At 41.2% G+C, this 22,136-nt stretch overlaps 1 protein-coding gene across 2 annotated transcripts in view; it reads right to left on the bottom strand.

The window, feature by feature from the left end:
• Positions 1-9,441, bottom strand: part of Hr96 (Nuclear hormone receptor HR96) — a 53,857-nt gene extending 44,416 nt beyond the window's left edge. Inside the window, exon 1 of one of the 2 annotated variants that reach the window (XM_067088849.1) lies at positions 9,246-9,441. The gene's annotated coding sequence lies outside the window, so the exon portion shown is untranslated. The remainder of the gene's footprint in view (positions 1-9,245) is intronic. The other variant, XM_067088850.1, reaches the window with a different exon arrangement.
• Between the last annotated feature and the right edge of the window lie 12,695 nt (positions 9,442-22,136).

The raw sequence follows: 22,136 nt of genomic DNA, 5'->3' as shown, positions 1-22,136 counted from the left end.
ACAGTAGGTCCTCGACTTACAGCAAGGAATCTGTTACAGCGCTGAAAAATCCACTTTAAGTCGGTGACGCACTGTAACAGGTATCAGCTGTCAGTCACTTGTGAAAAGCTTACTCAGCACTAGGTACAGCTGGCAGTGGTTAAGAGCTGTAATGTGATGCATACAACGATTGGTCTGCAACAAGCACTGGAATGTCTGGAACTAGTTTCCCCATGGACAATGCATTCTTTGACAAGGGCATTCTACGTTATCTAACATCACATAACCATGGCGCCATTGCTGTATCATGCAAGGTCCCTACCAAGCATGGACAGAATAAGGAATATTCTGCATTGTGAGAGAACTGTCTGTTGGACAATATCAACCACAAACACTGTACCACAATGGAAGACCTCCACTGCCCAGAGGAACCAGGCAGTGAATCTTGGTCCCACACTAGCAAGTTCTAGATGAGGTTAGTGACAAACGCAGACGATACACAAACACCGCCAAGCTCAACACAAGCAGGAATGGACATGAGTGGTTCAGAACATCGCTGAAGAGATACTTTGTACATATGAAGAGTGTAGCCACAGACGACCTTATACCACAATCCCCTTGGTCTGGGACGATTTGTAGGCAATGAATATCCAAAAACATGAATGCTCCCTAGGTATGTGCTTTCTTCTGGCCTGGGATATGCTAACCCTACATAAACCAGAACTAGCCAGTATGCTAGGAACCAATCCGTACTGATCGGTACTAAGCACATAAGCTGGGTCTGTGACAGAACATCGTGAGAGCGCAGCATGAGAACCAGTTGTCAACTTTCCAACACTTCTAACTTGGTTCTGAAGGCAAAGGAGTGTCAGATCTTAAACCATCAGCCTTTCCTGGATTGTTCTAGGGGCCATGGGCAACACTGCTTGGAACCATGGACCGAAGTCACTGAAGCAGAGTGTGAATAATCTGAACCATTGTCCCAAAAGCAATTTTGTACACATGCAGTATAAGACGAGCCAGAGAGCTGGCCCTGTTAAGATGGTTGGGCATTAGCTATGCATGAATACATGAAGCGCACAAGCACAGATAGTACTAAATATACAAATGCAAAGTAACGGCACCAACTTTGCATGAGCATGAACAGAGTACATGCACGGACAAAAATACCGCACATGCTACGCACAGTCAGCTATGAGCACATGAAGGGTACAGCAACGTTTGTGATACAAGCCAAAGTTGAGCATGGGCAAGAAGCTGAGGTTATTCTAAAAATGGCAGCTATCCTGAAGAAGACCAAAGAGAGTGCCCAAAACGATTCCGAAGAATCTGAAGGCGTGGTCTCAGGCCTGATCTCGTTCCTTCTCTGATACCTGAGGTATCGCAAGGAAATACAGTACTACTTTAATCCCTCAATTATTTGCATTTCCTCTATCCATATAGTCCCTTTATCCCACCTTTTTTTGGGCAAACATCTATATGTATTAAATCGAGCTAAATGGCAAAAGTGTGAATCAAAATGCGCAGGTGCTGATGGCTATCAGAGCTAAAGTCTAATTGTGAACCACTACCCACAAGGAAGACTGTCCTAAGTATGCACACAGAGATGTTGTAAGTATTAAATTTAATTTCCTCAACTACTATACTGAAAGGTGTATGTGCTTGAGAGAGAGAGAGAGAGAGAGAGAGAGTTGCATGGTACAATCATTCAAGATTTACAGTGCTTTTGCATAGCTGTTTACTGTACAAGTCTTTTTCAATCGTCTTCTAGGGTCAATTGTACGCTACGTGCAGTAAGGTACATACGATTGGGTATTGATATAAACACACATGTACAGAATGGTACATGGGAAAAAGCTACGAAGGAAATGCATATAACAGGGAATCTAGCACATGTACAACAAGGAATCACTGCACTCGCACGTGCATTCCCGTTCAACATTACCGGTAAGCTATCTTCAGTATCCTAACACTTGTACACACATACAGCAGACCCCTGCCTATTCGCAGTTCCGGATTCGCAAATTTTTCTGTGGAAACGTATAAACAGCACACATTATTCGCGGAAAATTCGCCTATTCGCGGTATTTTTCAGAGAGAAGTACATTCACTAATTACTGTATTTTCATACCATTTTCATGGCTAAATGCAATTTTTGTGATAAAACTATTAAAATAATCAGGTATAAGCATTTTCAGATGGGTTTTTAGGTGTCTGAACAAACAAAACAGGCAGTTTTAAGCGTTTTTATGGGGGTGTCAAGTATTCGCGGATTTTGGCTATTCGCGCGAGGGGTTGTGGTACGCACCCCCGGCAAATACCGGGGGTCGACAGTACCATTTATTATACCGTACAATTATTCCCGTATGTACAGTAAACTACCTATAGATGCCTTGTTTTTGATGATGGTAGTTAATTATGGATATGCAGTTTCGCTAGACTAGGCTACTGTGACGAAGTTCTAGAATGACGGTTTTCGTTTGCTAGTGTCACATTTTTTGGTTGTTTGTTTAATATACACTTGATAAATAGAACATGATTAATTCTTGTTTCTTTGTATTTTATGCACCTGTTTAAATTTTCATAAAGTTCCCAATGGATTCTTTTGTAGCCTTGAGGTATCATAGCCTAGACGAGCCTACTCACTATTCCTATTTTGCACTTTCTATGTATTTGTAGCCCCCCCTGGATGTATTACCAGAAATAATCGAGGAATTACCATACAACCAGATAATCAGCGCATTGGTTGGTACCATGCATAGGGTTTGGACCTATGATGGAAATCAACATGCGAACCTGTCACAGTTATGGCCTTCCCAAAGGAAGTCTTTTAGATGGACATGCAACTGATAATGTTTCTCTAGCATACACACTGAAATCTTTCTGTAATGACGAGTTAGTATCATACTGTGTATGAACCATATAATGTCTGCAAAGTGGCACACCTGTATACTCAATACAATAACTTGAAACAAGAAAACAGACTGCCAGAATAACACAGCTTCAAATATCAAGTCAAATTTCGTGATCAAAGCGTCTGTGGCAACAACCTGACTCGAGACTTGTTGAAAAGTAAGTGATGGCTACAATCTAGCGTTAAAAACAATCAATTATATGAGTTTTGTTATGTAAAAACAGCAATACTACTTCAAAATAGTTGCGTTTGTCCTGCATTGTATGTCACTTTGGGGGTAGTGGGACAAACCCTCTTGTCAAGGTCAGGCTAGGTTAGGTTAGGATGCACCCCTGTTGATAAATGTTTTTGTTCTGCTTTTAAGCCTAAATGGGGCAACTCGACAATTATACTATAAAAGCTTCCAAATTCTCTTTAGAATATACATTTTTGATCGACAGTTTAGTTTCTCTAGCTTTGAGTGTTTTTTTATTGTCACTCTTTTCTTGTCTTCCACTAAAACCCCCGAAGTTTTCGACTTTTTGTTTCCTGGTAGCCAAAGAAAAAAAATAAACCAGTTTATCCTATAGCCCCCTCCATTATCATCAGATGTTGAAGGGGTGCAAAACCCATACAGTGGACCCCTGCCTATTTGTGGCTCTGGATTTATACACATTCGCGGAAAATTCGCCTATTCGCGGTATTTTTCATAGAGAAATATTCACAAATGACTTTATTTTCATATTTTCATGACTAAGCGCACTTCCTGTGACAAAACTATTAAAATACTCAGGTATAAGCACGTTTAGAGGGTTTTTTGGTGTTTGAACTATCAAAATAGGCAGTTACAAGCATTTTTAGAGGAGTGTCAAGTATTTTGGATTTTAGCTATTCGCGCGGGGTTGTGGTATGTATACCCCTTGAATTTCATCAAAATCACATAAAAAATTACCTGATCTATGCCTATTTCTCATTTGTACTACACTGCTGATTTACAAGTAACACTTATCAAAACAGCATCAGAAACGACACAAATTAAACAGTTTGGACGGCAAAAATTTACTCTTCAGGCCAGGCTGGGTTTTCTTTGTAAGGCCATATTGTAGATTCACCCAGCAGCAGTCTAGCCTAGGGTACTGCTCTGCTAGGACCTGATTTGTGCTGCACTTTCATAAGCTAGGCTTGACTGTTAGACTGCCATCCCTAAGCCTGTATTTATCTGAGCCGAATAAACACACCAAGGCGTCAAGGAGGGCTAGGTCTTAATGAAAAGTAATAAGATATAACTATAGAACTAGCACAGGTAGTGTTTAAGTTATGATAATTTGTCTTGTGATAATCCTATTTTGTGATGGGGTTAGCAATTAATACTGGTACAACAATAAACCCCTCTAAAAATGCTTATAACTGCCTATTTTGATAGTTCAAAACACCAAAAAACCCTCTAAAAATGCTTATACCTGAATATTTTTAACAGATTTATCAAAAAGTGCATGTAGTCTCGAAAATTATAAGAAAATACAGTAATTTGTGAATTTTTCTCTACTAAAAATATGGTGAATAGGCAAATTGTCAGCAAATAATGTGTATATGTTCCACAGAGAAATCCGTGAATAGGTGGGGGTCCACTGTATTTTGAAAATACGTATTTTTACATTTTGCACGCAACGGGTGCAGGCAGCAGCGTACAGTCGGGCAGCGTATGGTGTGCGCAAAGTTGGCTTGAGAGGCTGGAATAGGTACATCTATCTCTGAGCCACCTCACTTGTGAAGGAAGTAAGATTAGGTCAGTGTTTGTTTGTGATTTGTGAGTGTTTTACCGTAAGTAAACTCTGAAAGTATGTCTGCCAAACAACCAAGTAAGCCTCCTGCTGGTAGTGCGAAAAAATAAAGAGGTATTCCATCGCTTTGGAGCAGAAAATGAAAATTATCAACCGGCATGAAGCAGGAAAGGCAGTCATGGTAATCGCAGGTGGCGAGCATTTATCGTAGTCAACGATATCCACCATCCTTAAAGAAGGCAACGAATAATGGACGCTATAAAGGCATCTGCTTCCGTTCATTCGATGATCATATCAAAGAAGAGGATAGGGCCTCTGGAAGAAATGGAGCAGTTACTGGTCACCTGGATGGAGGGCCAGATGCAAAAGCGTATGCCATTAAGCCTCCTGACCATTCAAACAAAGGCTCGCATGCTTTTAAAGGAACTGAAAAAAAATAGGAAGATAACCACAACAAAAGTTTTGTACTAGGTGCTGGATGGTTTCGTCATTTTAAAAACCACCATAATTTTGTGTGAAAATTAGCAGTGAAGCAGCAAGCGCTGATGCTGAAGGAACTGCTACATTTCAGAATGCTTTGCATAAGATCGTCGTTGATGAAGGGTACTTGACAGAGCATACCTTTAATGTTGATGAAACAGGGCTGTATTGGAAGCGTATGCCTCAACGGTCCTACATCCATAAAGAAGCAACAACGATGCCCGGGTTTAAGGCATACAAAGATCGACTGACTCTTCTGCCTGGGGAAATGTGACTGGGTATAAACTTTAGCCATTCATGGTTTATCACTCCAAAAATCCAAGGGCATTAAAAAAAATCGACAAGCATACACTTCCTGTGCATTACCCGTCATAATAAGAAAGCATGGATGACTGCAAAGCTGCTCGAAGACTGGTTTGTGCATTCCTTTATTCCAGAAGTGAATGATTATTGCAGGGAAAACAATATGCCCTTCAAAATTCTGCTGATTCTAGAAATGCTCCCGGCCACCTTCAGCACATCGGAGATAATGAGAACATAAAAGTTGTGTTTCTGCCACCAAACACAACTTCTCTCATGCAATACATGGATCAGGGTGCTGTGGCTATGTTCAAGGCATATTTTCTCCTGAACACGTTTGCTCAGGGTGTTCAGGCAACGGATAATGAGGAGAAAGGTCTCAGAACTTTCTGGAAGGATTTCAATGTTCTGAACTCCATTATGAACACTGGAAGGGCGTGGAAGAAGGTAAAGAAAGTGTGTACAATATATACAGTATGAATGGGATTTGGAAAAATCTGCTAGAAGTGTATGTGAACTCATTTAAAGGTTTTAATAAGGATGAAGAAGTTGTGGAAATTGATAAAAAGATCTTGACAATTGGGAAAGGTTTAAATTTAGAAATTGATGAGGAAGATATCTAAGAACTTACAAACGTGCAAGATGTAGAGCCAATGGCAGAAGATTTAATTGCACTTGCAGAAGAGAGAAAAAGGGCAGAAGAGAAAGTAAAAATGGAAGAGCCAGAGGAAAGTTTACTACAAAAAAACTTGCAGAGCCATTTGCCTTCATTTGAACATGGACTGAAACTTTTAAGTGAAATGGATGGGAACATGGAATGGTTTGTTAAAGTTGAGAGAGCACATCAAGACTGCTGCATGTTACCGAGTCATTTATGAAGAACGAAAAAAACACACTGTGCAACCTACATCGGATTACTTCTTTAAGAGAACGACTCCAGTGTCATCGACTTCCACCACCCCTTCCCCCACATTATAAGCCAAGATCCTGTACATCTCGTGACAGCTGTTTCCTCGAAACATCTGAACTAACAGAAGAAGAAATACTATCTGAAGAGGAGCGAGTTAATGATCCTGTTGCTTGATCATCCTCCTCTTCTGATTTTTATAGTTACATGTAGCCACCAACAGTCTGACGCCATTCACGTATGCCGACGACGGACCGAATCTTGGTAAGTACCCCTTACAGTACACATCTGATTTTTCACAGTGTTATTCAATTTCTTTTTGTACTGAATTATCGTAAGCCAATCTGCACTGAGCCTCCAGCATTAGCTGACATTAATAATTACTATAACATATGTGTATAGAGTATACGCTATAGTGTAGGCTAGGCTACTGTAAATGTATGTGCATACTGTACTATATACCATCGTGTAGGCTAGGCTACTTCTTGTTTGTGTTATTCAATTTCTCTTTGTACTGAATTATTATAAGTCAATCTGCATAAACCTCAAGAATTAGCTGATATTATTAATACTATACCATATACATATAGAGTATGGTTAGTGTAAGCTAGACTACCATATATATGTATAGATGGTACTGAATACCCTATTGTAGGCTATTCTAAATCCGGGATACGATTTTTCCAACAAACGACGGGGATTTTGGAACCTAACCCCATTGTAAGTAGGACAACACCTGTATAGATCTAATTATAACAGTCCACCCATGTGATAGGATATGCAGGCTGCTTTCACTTGAGCAAATTTATAACATAGCTCAGTCTAGGTCCAAATATAGTGAGAAGTAAGACATGTATGGCCAAAATAAAAAGTTACAGACTCGATTGTAGCACTAGGACCTAGCCTACAGTACATTTGACCTGCTTTTATCTGATCTGAGGCACATTATATCATAGCCTATCCTAGGTCCACACATAGCAAAATTTTTGACAGATTGAGGCTTAAATGAACTGCAACAGACACGACTGTAAGACAGATACGGCCTAAATAAAATTAACAAACATGATTGTAACACTACAGCCTACTGTGTCATAGGGCTATTTTTACTCAGGCTGAAGTATATTTCTTTAAAAAAGAAATAGACATGATTTATGGGTAAAACTGAAGACTACTAACATAGCCTGGTTCCCGTCGTTGCTGACCCGAATATTTACTGCCTTTTGTTCGTGTTTTAGTACATGTTTATGCCTTTTGTTTATGCTTAAATTTACTGTTTTATGTTTATGTCTGTACACTCATCCCCAAAGTGCTGATACTAAACACTGTACCCATTTTCCACGTAAACTTGTAGTTACCAAACCACAAGCATGTGGCAGTAGCCTTCAGGGTAAAACTGAAGACTACTACCGCAGCCTGGTTCCTGCCAGTCACCAACCAGAAGATTTACTGCCATTTGTTAATTTTATTATTTTATGTTTGCATTTTGTTTGTGTTTCTGATATTTACTATCTTTTGTTTATGTTTTTATGTTCATCCCAAAGAAGCTGGTACTCAACACAGCGCTCATTTTACCCGTAAAATGATAGTTACCGAACTAGATGGGCGCAGTAGTAGGCTACTCTTCAGTTTTACAGATTTAAGTATTATAGACGGTGAATTTTTAGAAAGAGGAACCAGCCCAAAATGACATGAAAATATGTTTTTCTAGGTGATTTTGATGTGTTTTGCACGAATATCACCTTCATTTTCCTCGAAATTAACGGTTTTAGACTTTACTCGGAGCACCTACAGTTTTCGGGCCCGCTCGACCGCCGACCGAAATCGGCGGAAGAACACCAAAACCAACATGTCGTCCTGTTTATGTGTGCTGTCAGTAAGGCCGTGGCGGAACGGCGCTTCGCGCCTTATCCGCATATTCAAAGATTCTTGGCAAGCACGACATGTTGGTTTTGGTGTTCTTCCGCCGATTTTGGTCGGCGGTCGAGTGGGCCCGGGAAACTGTAGGTGCCCAGTAAAGTCGAAAACCGTTACTTTCGGGGAAAATGAAGGTGATATTCGTGCAAAACACATCAAAATCACCTAGAAGAAAAACATATTTTCATGTCATTTTGGGCTGGTTCCTCTTTCTAAAATAATACCTTATAGACTACTGTGTCCTAGGCCTGCATTTGTAACCTATGGACCGAGGTATATCGTAGCCTATCGTAGCCTAGCCTAGGCCCAAAAACAGCAAAATTCAAGGCAGATTAAGCCAAAATGTTGAGTAGCAGATGTGGTTGTACCGCTATGGCCTGCCATACCCTAAGGCTGCTCTTATTACAGCTGAAGTGTGTCGCGGACAATCGCAGCCTAGCCTAGGCCCTAATGCAGAATTAGTAAAGGCAGAGTAGGCTAAATGAAATGAAATACAGTAATAAATACGATTACAGGAATGAAATAAGAGTCATTACAATAGTCAGGCTACGAGACTTATCCCCCAACCCCCCAAAATGGGCCGGGCCTAAATAAAGAGTAATAAATAGGGTAATTAGAATAAAATATGGCTGATTATAATGGTCAGACTACAACAATGTCCCATTAACCCCCCCTAAAGGGGGGGGCTATCCTAGCCTCGGTTCCCCCAACCTCCTCGGGACGCCCAAATACGCGGCCCCCGAAAACGCCAAGGCAGATTTGGCCCACACGAAAAGAAATAGAGAATAATAAATGAAATGAACGAGAGTACATGGAAAAAACACGAATAAATATGATAATCAGACCATAACCCCCCAAAATAGGGGTCCAAGCCCCGAACGGGCCACCCCGCGAATACCGAACCCCGCGAATAGCGTACCCCGCGAATACCGAACCCCCCGCGAATAGCGTATCCCGTCCCAAATTCCACCCGCGTAAAAGGCCCACCTACCTCAAATAACATCCAACGGGGGTGTGCGTCAGAGTCGCGGGTCCTTCGGGCACTTCATATCACGAGGGACTCGCCGAGGGACTCATCGGCAGCGACTCACGAATGACTCAACGTCGTCACTCGACGGGAAGTGACATTAAGTCTCGGTTGGTGATTCACCGTTTGTTTACATTCGGAGGTTCCACCCACATCGCTCGGCTCGGAGTGATGTTTCTCTTCGGAGGGCGGTGCTGTGGTGTTTCTTAGGGTTAAAATGGCTTTATGGTGGCTTTAGATTTAAAGTTATGGTATGTAATGAGTTAGATTTGCATCATTGTGGCTTTATGTAAAGTATTTCGGCAGTAAATAGCTCTGAATGGATGTGGGAAGTGCTGTGGTGTTTCTTAGGTGAAAATGGAGTGCTCTTTCTCTATGGAATGTGGTGGTGGAGAGTGGTTCTGTGGTGTTTCTTAGGGTGATAACGGCTATATGGTGGCTTTAGATTTAAAGTTATGCTGTGTAATGAGTTAAACTGGCATCATTGTGGCTTTATGTAAAGTATTTCGGCAGTAAAAAGCTCTGAACGGATGGAAAGCGAGTGCTCTATGGAGAGGAATGTGGTGGTGGAGAGCGATGTTGTGGTGTTTCTTAGGGTGAAAATGGCTATAGAAATGGCTTTGGGTTTAAAATTATGGTATGTAATGAGTTAAATTTGCATCATTGTGGCTTTATATAAAGTATTTCGACAGTAAACAGCTCTGAATGGATGGGAAGCGAGTGCTCTTTCTCTATGGAGAGGAATGTGGTGGTGGAGAGCGATGTTGTGGTGTTTCTTAGGGTGAAAACGGCTATATGGTGGCTTTAGATTTAAAGTTATGCTATGTAATGAGTTAAATTGGCATCATTGTGGCTTTATGTAAAGTATTTCGACAGTAAACAGCTCTGAAAGGATGGGAAGCGAGTGCTCTTTCTCTATGGAGAGGAATGTGGTGGTGGTGGAGAGCGATGTTGTGGTGTTTCTTAGGGTGAAAACGGCTATAGAAATGGCTTTGGGTTTAAAATTATGGTATATAATGAGTTAAATTTGCATCATTGTGGCTTTATATAAAGTATTTCGGCAGTAAACAGCTCTGAATGGATGGGAAGCGAGTGCTCTTTCTCTATGGAGAGGAATGTGGTGGTGGAGAGCGATGTTGTGTTTCTTAGGGTGAAAATGGCTATATGATATCTGTGTGATAATTCTATCTGTTGCTTCTTTCAAATGAACACCTTAATATTCTTTGGAAGCTTCTTGAATCTTAACTCAGTGGAAGTGTTCCACAATTGGTGATACAAATATGTGCACTAAGTGGTGGGCAGGATTTTTCTCTCCTGGTCTGGTCCAGTTGTTGTGCATGCGCTGTCACCAAATCTTTTCGTGATTATTAATTAACTAGCTGACCAACCCGGTGCTGCCCGGGAAAAATCTGAATGATAACGGATAAATTCTCCCTTCTTTCCCTTCCCAACACCCCATCTACTCCCTCTCTCTCACTTCCTCTTCCTCCCACTCTCTTACTCTGTCCCTTCCCTGTTAAGATAGTTGCTTCAGTTACACTGCCCAGCATTTTTGACGTTCTATATTTCATCCCCCATTCCTATTGGGGCTGAACTTGGACTTAAAGGGCAATGGGAGTGTCGCTATTCATCTCAGCAACCTCGAAAACTATGGATTAGATCCTAACATCTATCGTTTTCTGTTATTCCTACATGTCACCCCCCTTATGGTGCCAGTGCTGTCTTACCCCCACAGTATTCTTTTCGAGACAGTAAGTCAGATGTATACCAAGTCTGGTTGAAATTGCTCAATGTACCCTGAGGGAATTTACTACACTTTCCTAGGTGGGCACTACCCTCCCTGGACCAGATAAAATGCCATACTAACAGAGCGTGATGTAAAGTGTTTAAGTTTCCCCTACAATAATAACCATTTTCAACAAATTAAAATTGTTATCCTGAATAAAGTTTGGAGTGACCAACCTACGACTCAGCCGTTGAATTTATTCAGAACAAGTTTTCAGGTACTTGTATACAAAATCCTCATAATACTTATGAATTAATAATTAATCTTTATTGTCATCTTTAAAGTAAACTCAAAGCAAAATTATAAATACAAGACATTTTGTGTACAAAAAGCCATGATTAAATAAAACGCAAAGAATATGAACATATCAGAGGTCGGTCTTAGTGCGAGCTGGACGGAACGACTTGACTCGTAGGTGGCTCATGCGCATGCGCAGGTCGGCCCTCCGCATGTTCCAATGTATATTTTTAGCTTTAAAACGATTCATTTTTATGTCTAAAGAGAATTCTTGGTTTTGTTATATTAAATAATAATCTAAACAATGTCCTTATAGTTAATAACCGTCATTGTTTTGTACGTATGAGTAATAGCATCCTATTATGTTAGCCTGTACGAATTCGAGGCTCTGCCGTCAGAAGTCTATCAATGTTTAAGGTTTTTCATTTGTTTTATAACCAAGATTAACAATTACTGTCTTTTTAGGTCTGCGGGTCTCATAGATTAATAACTGACTTCGTCTCTATGATGAAAATGTGTCTTTTTCTTTCAGTTGGTGGAGTCGTTTCTGTAAAATTTGGTATTTCATTATTCTGTAGTTTATCATTGCTCTTATGTCCCAGAGGTCAATCAACAATATTTGAACTGCCAAAGCAGCCATTTTCCCGGCTATGAAACCCATTGTAATAAATTTTATGAGTCAATTTGCAGACTTGGCTTCTGTGAACAAATTTCGGAAATAAATAACAAAGTAATCGGACGATGTTTTCTTTGTTTAAATTGTGACGTCACAGTCTCCCGTCCCCTTCTTCTTCTTCTTGCAAATTAATCCACTCAAGTTGTTGTTTCGTCTTGTTTTACGTTGCACTTTGGATGATGTGTGTTAAAACAACGTATCTATCGCCATGAAGTGAATATCATTTGAGTTGTTTTATAGTTTCCAATAAATTGAGAAGTGCAAAAATTCTTGGGTGTATTTAAATATGTACTAAATATTAGTTGAGCAGGAGGCTGAGTTCGTCAGTCTGTCAAAATACAACGTCTCCCTAACAGCAAATTGTTTCCATACAGAGGGAGTTATGCCAAAATCAATGTTAGAATGAATCAAAATCAAGATTTTGCAAATATACAAGAATTTCCATAAAAAATATTCCTGGTAAATTTTCCCTTCCGTCCAAAAAAGTACAGGTATTTTAGAAAATAAACCTGGAATTACCATTTTATAGTGAGACACTAGTTTAGTTCTCCGTTTCAAGAACAAAATGCAGCATGAAATAGGGAACTAGACTTGTGCCATGTTGCAAAAGGTTGTTTCAGGTGAATTTTCTAAGATAATCCATTTTTTGGGCATAGAGGAAAAATGGTGAGCAATAGTTGTATGCAAATGCCTTTATATTGACAGAAATCTTGTTTTTGAGTTTTTCCGTGAAAGAATTTGTCATAAATCCCTTCTGTATAGAAACATGTCTAATGCAAAGTGTACGACATGTTTGGATAATGTGCTGCCGACTGAAAAAGGGCTTCAATCGGCAGTTGCGAGTCAGTCACTTCTCTGGTCTCTTACAATAAGCTTCATTGTAGGATGTTGATTCATTGCAAACCCAACATGGTGCAGTGCGTTTTCACGCCAAGTCATACCCCTGATATGTCGATCACCCCAGGCTACGCCGAGGCGTGCCTCTCCTGCAATGCCAAGGGTCTTGTCAAGGACCATGATGCAGGCACAGATGTTAATTGGGACCAGCAATGTGCCATGCCACCCGATCCCTGCAGGATGCCCTTCCCGGTTCTGAATCACATGACAGCATAGTCTCTGTCTCTACTGTCTCAGAGAAATGTGATGTTGTGACGTCCTCTACCGCAGGATGTTGTACTGCACATTAGACTCAACTATGTTCTGGCACTACAATCGTGCACTGGACGTTCGGCACTCGGATGCCAAATGGAATGCCCTTACCCCAGACAAGGCTCTGGGTGCCATCGGAAACATCGTGTTACAGTCGCCAAATCAGGCAGTTGCAGTGGTCAGAATTTTTGCTCCCACCCAAGGGTGTGAGAAGTCCGTGAGCGAGTATTTCTCAAGGTGCGCTCAAAAAGCCACCAATTGTGACTTTCAGTGTCCTAAATGTGGGGAGTGCTTAGCTGAATATATACTACTACATAAAATAAGGGTAGGTCTTAGTGATACTGTGTCAAAAAGGCATGTGCTTCAAGCTTGTGGTAGATTTAAAGGTGTAGATGCGCTTCAGGATTTGTGCTGTGCTTTTGAAGCTGCGAGCCAAGATTGTTGAAAGTGTTCCGGTTGTCGTTGGTGTGGATTCTTGAATCAGTTGGCCGTCTTCCTTTCAGCGGTGCCCATCGTGGAACCCTTCAGGGGAAACATGTATATTGGGATAGTCATCTACGCAGCTAACTCCAGCAGGCACAGGAGGTCATCTGTCAACTAGCCAAGGATGGCTTGGTATACTACGACAAGACATGCCCTACAGTAATCATGATGGATTGGAGCAAGTCGCCTACCTTCGCCCCCTCCTTCAGCTTTCGGGATTGGTTAGCCATCAGCCAGGATCTGGTAACATGTTCTGTGGATCAAGGATACACCAGCCTACACACAGGACATCAGGGTCTCGACCCTACACTTAGAAGGGCCAGACAGTCAGTATACTGGCTGTGAATAGAGAGACCTTCAGTATCACCTTGCCCAATGCACATCATGTGATGAACATGCCCCTTCACTGCCTCCCTAAGCAATGGTGCTCACGCCCCCGGCAGAATACCCCTTCCAGCAGGTCGTCACAGATATGTTTCAGACAGAAAACAACGTATACATGGCATACGCAGATAGACTAATTGGTTGGTTAGAAGTAGCTCACTTCCCCAGTGGTGTCAAAACTAACAAAATAAGCAATCACCTTCGATCCTATTTTTCCCGTTGGGGAGCCCCAGAACAAATATCGACTGACGGAGGTACAAACCAAGCCAGTGAAGAGATGGAGGCCTTCTTCAGGAGAGGGAGAGTCAAGGTCCGTCTGCCGTCAGCCCAGTACCCCCAGTCCAACAGCAGGGCAGCAGCAGCTGTCAAATCGGCAAAGAGGCTCCTCCGGGAAAACACGTCAAAAGGCGGCGCCCTCGAGTCAGATAAGACAGTCCTGGCGATACTCCAGTACTCAACACGCCTCTCAGGGAGATCGACAGGTTGCCGTCTCATCTTGCGACTGGTCGCCAACTGCATGACGGGGTACCTACAGCTAAAAGACGCCTGTTGGTAAACAGGTACTGGAGACAGACGATACGTCAAAGGGAACTGCAAGTGGCAAAATCACAGGAGGCTATGTGAGCCCTTGACACCTCCAGGAGACTGCCGCCCGTCAAACCAGGTACCCATGTGTGTATACAGAACCAAGCTACTGAACAGTGGGACAGAACGGGTGTAATCAGAAAACCCATGTGCGTTTACAGAACCAAGCTACTGAACAGTGGGACAGAACGGGTGTAATCAGAAAACCCATGCGTTTACAGAACCAAGCTACTGAACAGTGGGACAGAACGGGTGTAATCAGAAAACCCATGTGCGTTTACAGAACCAAGCTACTGAACAGTGGGACAGAACGGGTGTAATCAGAAACCCATGTGCGTTTACAGAACCAAGCTACTGAACAGTGGGACAGAACGGGTGTAATCAGAAAACCCCACAGAACCAAGCTACTGAACAGTGGGACAGAACGGGTGTAATCAGAAAACCCATGTGCGTTTACAGAACCAAGCTACTGAACAGTGGACAGAACGGTGTAATCAGAAAACCCATGTGCGTTTACAGAACCAAGCTACTGAACAGTGGGACAGAACGGTGTAATCAGAAAACCCATGTGCGTTTACAGAACCAAGCTACTGAACAGTGGGACAGAACGGTGTAATCAGAAAACCCATCAGCGTTTACAGAACCAAGCTACTGAACAGTGGGACAGAACGGGTGTAATCAGAAAACCCATAATGCGTTTACAGAACCAAGCTACTGAACAGTGGGACAGAACGGGTGTAATCAGAAAACCCATGTGCGTTTACAGAACCAAGCTACTGAACAGTGGGACAGAACGGGTGTAATCAGAAAACCCATGTGCGTTTACAGAACCAAGCTACTGAACAGTGGGACAGAACGGGTGTAATCAGAAAACCCATGTGCATTTACAGAACCAAGCTACTGAACAGTGGGACAGAACGGTGTAATCAGAAAACCCATGTGCGTTTACAGAACCAAGCTACTGAACAGTGGGACAGAACGGGTGTAATCAGAAAACCATGTGCGTTTACAGAACCAAGCTACTGAACAGTGGGACAGAACGGTGTAATCAGAAAACCCATGTGCGTTTACAGAACCAAGCTACTGAACAGTGGGACAGAACGGGTGTAATCAGAAAACCCATGTGTGTATACAGAACCAAGCTACTGAACAGTGGGACAGAACGGGTGTAATCAGAAACCAGGCCCCAGTACACAGTTCAGCTCGACGGGAGCAGTAGGCTGTGTCCCAGCCCAGCACCTCCGCGAGCCCTACGCCCTTAGAGCCAGTCGCAACCCCTCATCAGGAGCCCAATGTTGTCACTAGGCCCAAAAGGGTTGCCAGTAAACCCAAGTGGCTCCAAGACTTCATGTGATGCTAATATTAATTATTGTTTGCACGTATTATATACAGTCATGCCAGTAGAGAATCTTATTTTCTTTTTTATTCATATTTATGTCGATATGACTTTAATGCCACTGAACGTTATACTCAGTGCCTGTAGCTGTATGCTACGATGTTGAAAGGTTAAGTAATTTTTCTTTCATTTTTCCATAATTATAGTGACACGTGCTCCTTCAATTTTCACCATGTATAATCTTTTTTTTTTTTGGGGATTTAAGATATGTTTGGACAGCCACAGTAAAAATCGGCGTTGCCGAAATGCAAAATTTTTGGGATTATGCAAATATAAATATATATATATATATATATATATATATATATATATATATATGTGTATATATATATATATATATATATATATATTATATATATATATAAAAAAATATATATATATATATTCGTCGTCATTGCAGAAAAATTTCGCCACTTTCAAATGACTGAGTTTGTCTTACTTTATTAAATTACAGTATTATTGTAAGCCTACCTGTTAAAAATGCACGTGGAACTAATTAAAATACCTTGTTTCACCACATACATTCCTGCACTTACCCCAAAACATAATCATATTTTATGACTTGTCTAGAAAGGGTCGCGAAGAATGACACTACTTTGATGGCCCCCGGTGTCAAAACATCAAAACGTAAGTTAATGTACACTTTGACCCACCTCTAAATAAGATTATTTGTGTTGAATGTAGGTACTACGTCAAATTGTCAACGCATACGTTGTAATTGAACAGCTGCATATTCGCATTGATTCTGGTCATTTGCATATCTTTCGAGTCCATCAATTTTTTTCAAGTTCTTCATTGTTGAGGGCGCTCGGCTTTTGTCGTCTTTGAAGGCTCTTAAAGCTTCTCGTCCAGCACGCCTGTTGCAACGAGCATAGGAAAGCACGCCTGTTGCAACGAGCATAGGAATAGGCCTAATATGAACTCTCTTCTACATACTGTAAGTATAGGGTTTGGGTATATAACCTTCTACATAAGCTCACACGTATTGACTCCCAATGCTCAGTGTAATTCTTTTGGCATCTTTTAAAAGTTTAACTCTCCCTCTCTCTCTGTGCGAAGTTACCCCGTGAATATTGTACAGATTTATAGAGCAGCATGGCTACAGGAAGAAGAGTTCCAGGGACGGCTGAGGATGGCAAAAAGCAAAAAGCGTGCATGCCAGATTTGAAGAAGTCCGACCTGTTCCGTTAAACAGAATGGCCATGCAAAAAAATGACCAGGGAAAACACACGCGGGTGTTCCCAGGCATTTTGGGGCCCGGGGAAGCACGGTCCCATTTGGGGCCCCTCTGGGGTGGGAGGCGAGCGTAGCGAGTCAAAGCAGCTTTTGGGGGTTTGGGGAGGGAGAATTTTTAGAATATGAGAAATTGTAGGATCATTTTAAAGGCGCTTGTCATTGCAAATTTCAGAAATCTAGCTTGTCCTGTCATATCAGCAATGGTTAAATTTCGCATTTTGGCACCCCCCCCCCTCTCTCTCACTTTGGGAGAAAGAGAATATGAAAGGAGGTACAGTGAAAGGAACGAAAGGGGTTGCCGCTAGGGATCTATTGCTCAATAATCTCTTGCCTAAAATAACGACTTTTAATCTAACATTCCAGAGAAAGGACCCCACCATTCACTTACTCTATGACATATAAAGTCCTCTATCTTGGTAACGTACTATACAGCCATGACAGACTCACCAATATTCAGGATATAGATCAGTCAAACAGACTCATCCAATGAGCATTTCGTCTCACCAAATCAAGCATACCTTGCTACAAGTGTGACGTGTGAATTACGAAAACCACACGTCAGAAATAACAGAAAGTTAATAGAGTTGGGTTCTCATTTGACTCGGAGTTACCTAAACTTTGCAGCGCTTTGTCTCCAACTGCGTTCGCACGGATACGTGATGAAGACTCCATCTTATCTTTATCACCATCTTCCGGATTTTGTTTTCACCATCTTGACATTACCGACTTCCAACGCCGATGCGGAGAAGAGGATTTTCTCTAAAGTGAACCTGAATAAACCCAAGACCATGGAATAAGCAGCGCTCGTATCCGGACCGGTAACAAGCTGTGGAGGACGACGCGTGGATTTTGAACCTAATCGTGTTATGATTAAGGAAATTCAAAGATCCCGAAATATACCAGACGAGGATGATCAAGAAGTGCGTTTTTTGGATATGCTTGTAACTACGAAGCCGTGACATCCAAACACAAGAAATTGAAGAGACTTGTGATTTGCCGATCGCGGGAGACGAACCCGGGTCACCTTAACCACAAGGAGGTCACATTGCCGACCTGACCACGAGAAGGATAAAAGTCCATTACCTGTCGTACATATATATACCTGTCGTTTTCAGAAGTTAAGAGGGCATTGTGGCTATTAGAATTACACACACACACACACACACACACACACACACACACACACACACACACACACATATATATATATATATATATATATATATATATATATATATATATATATATATATATATATATATATATATATATATATACACACACACACGAAGTCTTTCCTTACTTTTGTACATTTACATAAAAACGAAGTAAATATGTATATTTTGTACTCCTAAAAATTTGCACGACGAAGTTAATAAATAGGATATATATAATAAAAATAATCCCCCGTGCAGGCATCTTGAATAACAATCAAGAATCAACAATCACAGATATATGAAACGGTGCGCTGTTAAAAATAATCGAAGAAATATTTCAGTTATATTTCTCTCGTTTAGAAAACAGAATGCTTGAGTGTGCCCTTCCACCGTTTAAGAAAACGTGCAGAACGCCTTGCGCAGAATGAACGGCAGTCGGTTGCCATTTGGCCGTTTTTCGGTATACAAAATTGACTGGCCGTGAAAAATGTAGACATTCACGGCCAAATGATTTGGCCGTATTGTGTACTGAAACGATTTTATCCTCCAAAAGCCTATAGTTTAAGCTATTTTCCTTTAAAAAATCCCACCCATTCTTCATCAAAAATATCACTAGACAGATCACTCCGAACTTTTGTTTGACATTTTGAACAGCTGGTTTGAAGTCTTAAAGTCCGAAAGTTCTAGATAAGTCGGCCTATTAAAGAGTTAGGAAATGATGTCATGCCTTGCCTCAAAGCACCAGCAAGCAATTCCATTGTGGAAAGGATATCTTCTTCGGTAACACGTGTCAAAAGTAAATTAAGAAATCGCCTCAGTTCAGGAATGTTGGAAGCCATCGATAGGATTCGAACGCATCTGCAGTTCGTTGGAAAATGTTGCAAAGGTTTTGAGGTATCGCAGACAATGCTGCATTTGTTTAGCTCAGTCAATAAGTACGAGAGAGAGGAAGCAGATCTTCTTGGATTTATCAACGTGATGTGAGAAAAAGCAACAAATCCAGAATGAATCAAGACTGTAAATATAGTGTTTATGATAAATAAGAAAAACTGAAAATTTCACTTGTAAGTCATACATAAAAGCTGGTGTGTGTGTGACGTCATTTCTTTGTGTATAAAATTCAGGAGACGACATTTTAGAGTATATGTGTAAATGATGAGGCTACAGCCACTTTACTCAGCTAGCACTCTGCTGGCCCCGCGTTCGACTCTCCGACCGGCCAATGAAGAATTAGAGGAATTTATTTCTGGTGATAGAAATTCATTTCTCGTCATAATGCGGTTCGGATTCCACAATAAGCTGCAGGTCCCGTTGCTAGGTAACCAGTTGGTTCTTAGCCACGTAAAATAAATCTAATCCTTCGGGCTAGCTCTAGGAGAGCTGTTAATCAGCTCCTGAGTGGTCTGGTTAAACCAAGGTATACTTAACTTACAGCTATTTTAATGCTGTCCAAAATGGTGGTTAGAACATTTGCTCATATTTATTATTATTATATATATATATATATATATATATATATATATATATATATATATATATATATATATATATATATATCTCCTAGAGAGGGCTGTCCCTGAAGGATTAGATTTATTTTACGTGGCTAAGAACCAGTTGGTTACCTAGCAACGGGACCTACCAGCTTATTGTGGAATCCGAACCGCATTATGACGAGAAATGAATTTCTATAACCAGAAATAAATTTCTCTAATTCTTCATTGGCTGGTCTGAGAGTCGAACGCTGGGCCAACAACGTGCTAGCCGAGAGCTCTACCCACCCTCCAATGAAGAACTAGCTATGGGGAGATGTTTCATTTTGACAGACTGACGAACTCAAGCCCCTGGTCAAGAGATATTGAATATATTAGATCAAAATGAAGGCCATTTTAAATAGACGGATTCCATTGCAGAATAATATAACCTGAAGCTTTGTGAATGGATATATCAAAATACTGTGACATAATCTGAAAGGTTGGCTGGGTAATTCACATTAAGGTGGCCTTATACCAACCCAGGTTCCTTGCCCAGAGGCGTCTTCCGGGCAGTTGGGAAAGTGAGACGAAGGATATTGTGGACCTCCGGGAGTCCTGCAGCCCCCAGGAATCCCCGACCACGATGTCGGATCATCCTACAGGTGCAGATTTTTCCTGGTTTCTCCCAACAGGCCAGGAAAAACCGTATCATGGCCGGTTGAAAGCAGAATATATTATTGTAGGAAATGTTTCTTCGGGGGCTGACTGGGGACGTTCCTTTAGGCGTGGTCATTCCTCCAGCATGTACTGTCAGAACTTGCAAATCCCGTTTCTTATCAGAGGAGGGATTTTCAATCGTGCAGGGTTCACCGAGTAGAGATTCTCGACCTGACATCATGAGGTCATGGTGACTGGACATTGTGAAGTGAATTTTGAAGTCACGATTTGCTATAGTGACTTCATAGTGAAGACTGTTTAATTTCAAGTTACTTTTTATACTCGGGACTTCGTTAGGTCGGGCTTTGAGTGGCATGAGACATTTAGCTATTTATTATTAAGAAGTAGTCATGTTTAGCCTCTTACAAAGTTTCTGTCAGCTAACATTTAAAAGACCACGTCGAAACAACGACTTTTGTCAATCGTTAAAAACCGCGCGAGGTATGCAAGTGATATTTTCATGACATTGAAGAATAGAAATGAAATCACAAAATTAGCCGAAGAATTTCAGAAGGATTCCTCCCTAAATTGCACCGTAGAATTCAGCAGTGAGAAAACCCTCCCTTTCCTGGGCATCCCCACAGCACAAAAAGGAACGAAATTTCGACACCAAAATCTACCCAAAAGCAACTTAACGCACGTGGGGATTGCCCAGCAACTTGCAAGCGACCGGCAGTGGATGCCTGCATAGAGCAATATATAGCCCACTGCTCCGCGAGGCGCGAGACCCATCTTGAAATCGGATATCAAAAAGCTCTTGATAAATAATGGCTTTCAAGACAAACTGATCGAAGACGCGACAATAAGAAGAGTCGAACAGTTCTACATCAACGACGCCAAAAAAACCAGGCTTCGAACAGGTCCATGGAAGCGTTTGCTGCAAACCGAACTTGGCAGATTCGCTCATCATGAGAAACGATAATACCACACCGAACCCAATCATCTACACAGAACGTAACCGCCATAGATGAATCGTAGCTAGATCCGTTCGCATTTTGTTGCAGAAACCTACATTGAACAGGCCACTGGATCCAGCAGACAACATACAACTACCATAAGAAACCATCCACCCATCCCAAATCACGCATCCATCCATCCCTTAATCCCCGTAATCCATGTACCGGAATTTCTATTTCTGTTTTGTGTTCCACTCAAACGCGTGGTTTTTGTTCTCATTAATATTTTTCACACAGTTAATTACGTTTATATTGTAGATTTTATTGTATTGTACTGTTATAACTGTAAATAAATCAAAATGGTTTATTCTGGACTTATTGTTACTGTAATGGTTTATTGTACTAGTATTGTTTTGGACGCTACAGATCCGTCCGCACACTGTAACAAGACCACAGGACGCTATGTCCAGATTTACGGGCTGCTCGAGGAGCAAGCGCCCGTGCTGGCACAAGGCCACCTAAATCTGAAACAACAACATTATATATATATATATATATATATATATATATATATATATATATATATATATATATATATATATATATATATATATATATATATATATCTGACTCACATCAGGGTCAAATGAAAGGTCTTTCAACTGAAAGGCAAGGGGCTGC

Source organism: Macrobrachium rosenbergii, chromosome 45, assembly GCF_040412425.1.
Source record: "Macrobrachium rosenbergii isolate ZJJX-2024 chromosome 45, ASM4041242v1, whole genome shotgun sequence".
Classification (NCBI taxonomy): Eukaryota; Metazoa; Arthropoda; class Malacostraca; order Decapoda; family Palaemonidae; genus Macrobrachium; species Macrobrachium rosenbergii.
This window is presented reverse-complemented; position numbering and strand designations above follow the sequence as displayed.